Here is a 5,000-nt window from a genome sequence, read left to right as displayed (position 1 = left end):
CGAGGAGAGGTGCTGAAACTCGGCCTGGATGTGTGTCTGTGCGCAGGGCATGAGTGCCTGGATGCTGTGAGAGGGGAGCAGGGATGAATGCTGGACCGAGGAGAGGTGCTGAAACTCGGCCTGGATGTGTGTCTGTGCGCAGGGCATGAGTGCCTGGATGCTGTGAGAGGGGAGCAGGGATGAATGCTGGACCGAGGAGAGGTGCTGAAACTCGGCCTGGGTGTGTGACTGTGCGCAGGGCATGAGTGCCTGGATGCTGTGAGAGGGGAGCAGGGATGAATGCCTGACCGAGGAGAGGTGCTGAAACTCGGCCTGGATGTGTCATTGCGCAGGGCATGAGTGCCTGGATGCTATGAGAGTGGAGCAGGGATGAATGCTGGACCGAGCAGAGGTGCTGAAACTCGGCCTGGATGTGTGTCTGTGCGCAGGGCATGAGTGCCTGGATGCTATGAGAGTGGAGCAGGGATGAATGCTGGACCGAGGAGAGGTGCTGAAACTCGGCCAGGATGTGTGTCTGTGCGCAGGGCATGAGTGCCTGGATGCTGTGAGAGGGGAGCAGGGATGAATGCTGGACCGAGGAGAGGTGCTGAAACTCGGCCTGGGTGTGTGACTGTGCGCAGGGCATGAGTGCCTGGATGCTGTGAGAGGGGAGCAGGGATGAATGCCTGACCGAGGAGAGGTGCTGAAACTCGGCCTGGATGTGTCATTGCGCAGGGCATGAGTGCCTGGATGCTATGAGAGTGGAGCAGGGATGAATGCTGGACCGAGCAGAGGTGCTGAAACTCGGCCTGGATGTGTGTCTGTGCGCAGGGCATGAGTGCCTGGATGCTATGAGAGTGGAGCAGGGATGAATGCTGGACCGAGGAGAGGTGCTGAAACTCGGCCAGGATGTGTGTCTGTGCGCAGGGCATGAGTGCCTGGATGCTATGAGAGTGGAGCAGGGATGAATGCTGGACCGAGCAGAGGTGCTGAAACTCGGCCTGGATGTGTGTCTGTGCGCAGGGCATGAGTGCCTGGATGCTATGAGAGTGGAGCAGGGATGAATGCTGGACCGAGGAGAGGTGCTGAAACTCGGCCAGGATGTGTGTCTGTGCGCAGGGCATGAGTGCCTGGATGCTATGAGAGTGGAGCAGGGATGAATGCTGGACCGAGGAGAGGTGCTGAAACTCGGCCTGGATCTGTGTCTGTGACTGGACGTTATGAGAGGGGAGCAGGGATGAATTCCTGACCGAGGAGAGGTGCTGAAACTCGGCCTGGATGTGTCATTGCACAGGGCATGAGTGCCTGGATGTTCTGAGAGGGGAGCAGGGATGAATGCTGGACCGAGGAGAGGTGCTGAAACTCGGCCTGGATCTGTGTCTGTGACTGGACGTTATGAGAGGGGAGCAGGGATGAATTCCTGACCGAGGAGAGGTGCTGAAACTCGGCCTGGATGTGTCATTGCACAGGGCATGAGTGCCTGGACGTTATGAGAGGGGAGCAGGGATGATTGCCTGACCGAAGAGAGGTGCTGAAACTCGGCCTGGATGTGTGTCTCTGGGCCGGGCATGAGAGACTGGCTGTTGGGAGAGGACGGCAGCCATGAATACTGGACCGAGGAGAGGTGCTGAAACTCGGCCTGGATGTGTGTCTGTGGGCAGGGCACGAGAGCCTGGATGTTGGGCATGAATCCCAGTTCAAAAAAAGGACCTTTTCTGAAAGAAACACAGGAATCGCCTTCTTTTCCCGAGTTAAGACGAAATACGGATTTTTGTTAAAAAGTGATTTCCTTGGGCCAGAACAAGTTCAGACTCCTTGGTCCTTCATATATACATACATATATATCCATTCTAAGTAAGTTCCATGCATAAACCTGCACAAACCCGGATAAATGGCCTCTTTTGGGATCAAAACACAGGAATCGCCTTCTTTTCCCGAGTTAAGACGAAATACGGATTTTTGTTAAAAAGTGATTTCCTTGGGCCAGAACAAGTTCAGACTCCTTAGTCCTTCATATATACATACATATATATCCATTCTAAGGAAGTTCCATGCATAAACCTGCACAAACCCGGATAAATGGCCTCTTTTGGGATCAAAACACAGGAATCGCCTTCTTTTCCCGAGTTAAGACGAAATACGGATTTTTGTTAAAAAGTGATTTCCTTGGGCCAGAACAAGTTCAGACTCCTTAGTCCTTCATATATACATAGAGATATATCCATTCTAAGTAAGTTCCATGCATAAACCTGCACAAACCCGGATAAATGGCCTCTTTTGAGATCAAAACACAGGAATCGCCTTCTTTTCCCGAGTTAAGACGAAATACGGATTTTTGTTAAAAAGTGATTTCCTTGGGCCAGAACAAGTTCAGACTCCTTAGTCCTTCATATATACATAGAGATATATCCATTCTAAGTAAGTTCCATGCATAAACCTGCACAAACCCGGATAAATGGCCTCTTTTGAGATCAAAACACAGGAATCGCCTTCTTTTCCCGAGTTAAGACCAAATACGGATTTTTGTTAAAAAGTGATTTCCTTGGGCCAGAACAAGTTCAGACTCCTTAGTAGGAACCATGCACACACCTCTTTAAATGACCTTTATCCCGGTTCAGAAAAACGCCAAAGTGTCAAAAAGTACCAGGGGCATGAAGCCCGGTTCAGAAAAACGTCAAAGTGTCAAAAAGTACCAGGGGCATGAAGCCCGGTTCAGAAAAACGTCAAAGTGTCAAAAAGTACCAGGGGCATGAAGCCCGGTTCAGAAAAACGTCAAAGTGTCAAAAAGTACCAGGGGCATGAAGCCCGGTTCAGAAAAACGTCAAAGTGTCAAAAAGTACCAGGGGCATGAAGCCCGGTTGAGAAATATTTTCTGAGTGCCAAAAAGTACCAGGGGTGAGAATCCCGGTTCAGAAAATTTTCTAAGTGCCACATAGTACCAGAGGTGAAAAAGTTTATAGTACCAGGGGTGATAAAGTTGGAAAAAATTTCTGTCAGAGAACGGGAAAAGGGGACGATGGGCCGAGTCAGCCCAAGGCCCGCCCCTATTCTCCCACACGACGAGGTTATTAGCAGACGACGAAAACACCATCTGCACGATTTCAGAAACCCAGTTTTCGGAAAAATATCTGAGTACCAGACTGGGACGGTGAATTGATAATCCGAAAGATGACACTTTCCACGGCCTGAAATGATGGAGGAAGGGGGCAAAAGCTCCAGCCTGGCTCCTGGAGGAGGGGTCCAAAGGCAAGAACGTGTGTCCGAGGATGGGTGCAGGAGAGCGGATTCAAGGCGCGGCTGACCGCTGGAAGCTCCAGGCCGGTTCCTGGAAGATGGGAGGCCGACTTTGGCAGAGCATGAGTCCGAGGAAGGTGCTGGAGAGCGGATTCAAGGCGCGGCTGACCGCTGGAAGCTCCAGGCTGGTTCTTTGAAGATGTGAGGCCGGCCTGGAGGAGAATGAGTCCGAGGAAGGTGCTGGAGAGCGGATTCAAGGTGCGGCTGACCGCTGGAAGCTCCAGGCTGGTTCTTTGAAGATGTGAGGCCGGCCTGGAGGAGCATGAGTCCGAGGAAGGTGCTTGAGAGCGGATTCAAGGTGCGGCTGACCGCTGGAAGCTCCAGGCTGGTTCTTTGAAGATGTGAGGCCGGCCTGGAGGAGAATGAGTCCGAGATAGGTGCTGGAGAGCGGATTCAAGGTGCGGCTGACCGCTGGAAGCTCCAGGCTGGTTCCTGGAAGATGTGAGGCCGACTTTGGCAGAGCATGAGTCCGAGGAAGGTGCTTGAGAGCGGATTCAAGGTGCGGCTGACCGCTAGAAGCTCCAGGCTGGTTCCTGGAAGATGTGAGGCCGACTTTGGCAGAGCATGAGTCCGAGGAAGGTGCTGGAGAGCGGATTCAAGGTGCGGCTGACCGCTGGAAGCTCCAGGCTGGTTCTTTGAAGATGTGAGGCCGGCCTGGAGGAGAATGAGTCCGAGATAGGTGCTGGAGAGCGGATTCAAGGTGCGGCTGACCGCTGGAAGCTCCAGGCTGGTTCCTGGAAGATGGGAGGCCGACTTTGGCAGAGCATGAGTCCGAGGAAGGTGCTTGAGAGCGGATTCAAGGCGCGGCTGACCGCTAAAGGCTCCAGGCTGGTTCCTGGAAGATGGGAGGCCGGCCTGGAGGAGAATGTGTCCGAGGAAGGTGCTGGAGAGCGGATTCAAGGTGCGGCTGACCGCTGGAAGCTCCAGGCTGGTTCCTGGAAGATGGGAGGCCGACTTTGGCAGAGCATGAGTCCGAGGAAGGTGCTGGAGAGCGGATTCAAGGCGCGGCTGACCGCTAAAGGCTCCAGGCTGGTTCTTTGAAGATGTGAGGCCGGCCTGGAGGAGAGTGTGTCCGAGATAGGTGCTGGAGAGCGGATTCAAGGCGCGGCTGACCGCTGGAAGCTCCAGGCTGGTTCCTGGAAGATGGGAGGCCGACTTTGGCAGAGCATGAGTCCGAGGAAGGTGCTGGAGAGCGGATTCAAGGTGCGGCTGACCGCTGGAAGCTCCAGGCTGGTTCTTTGAAGATGTGAGGCCGGCCTGGAGGAGAATGAGTCCGAGGAAGGTGCTGGAGAGCGGATTCAAGGTGCGGCTGACCGCTGGTAGCTCCAGGCTGGTTCTTTGAAGATGTGAGGCCGGCCTGGAGGAGCATGAGTCCGAGGAAGGTGCTTGAGAGCGGATTCAAGGTGCGGCTGACCGCTGGAAGCTCCAGGCTGGTTCTTTGAAGATGTGAGGCCGGCCTGGAGGAGAATGAGTCCGAGATAGGTGCTGGAGAGCGGATTCAAGGTGCGGCTGACCGCTGGAAGCTCCAGGCTGGTTCCTGGAAGATGTGAGGCCGACTTTGGCAGAGCATGAGTCCGAGGAAGGTGCTTGAGAGCGGATTCAAGGTGCGGCTGACCGCTAGAAGCTCCAGGCTGGTTCCTGGAAGATGTGAGGCCGACTTTGGCAGAGCATGAGTCCGAGGAAGGTGCTGGAGAGCGGATTCAAGGTGCGGCTGACCGCTGGAAGCT

This window comes from Odontesthes bonariensis, unplaced genomic scaffold (assembly GCF_027942865.1).
Source record: "Odontesthes bonariensis isolate fOdoBon6 unplaced genomic scaffold, fOdoBon6.hap1 scaffold_128, whole genome shotgun sequence".
In the NCBI taxonomy this organism is placed as follows: domain Eukaryota; kingdom Metazoa; phylum Chordata; class Actinopteri; order Atheriniformes; family Atherinopsidae; genus Odontesthes; species Odontesthes bonariensis.
The sequence above is the reverse complement of the archived record's forward strand: the minus strand, read 5'-3'. Positions refer to the sequence as shown.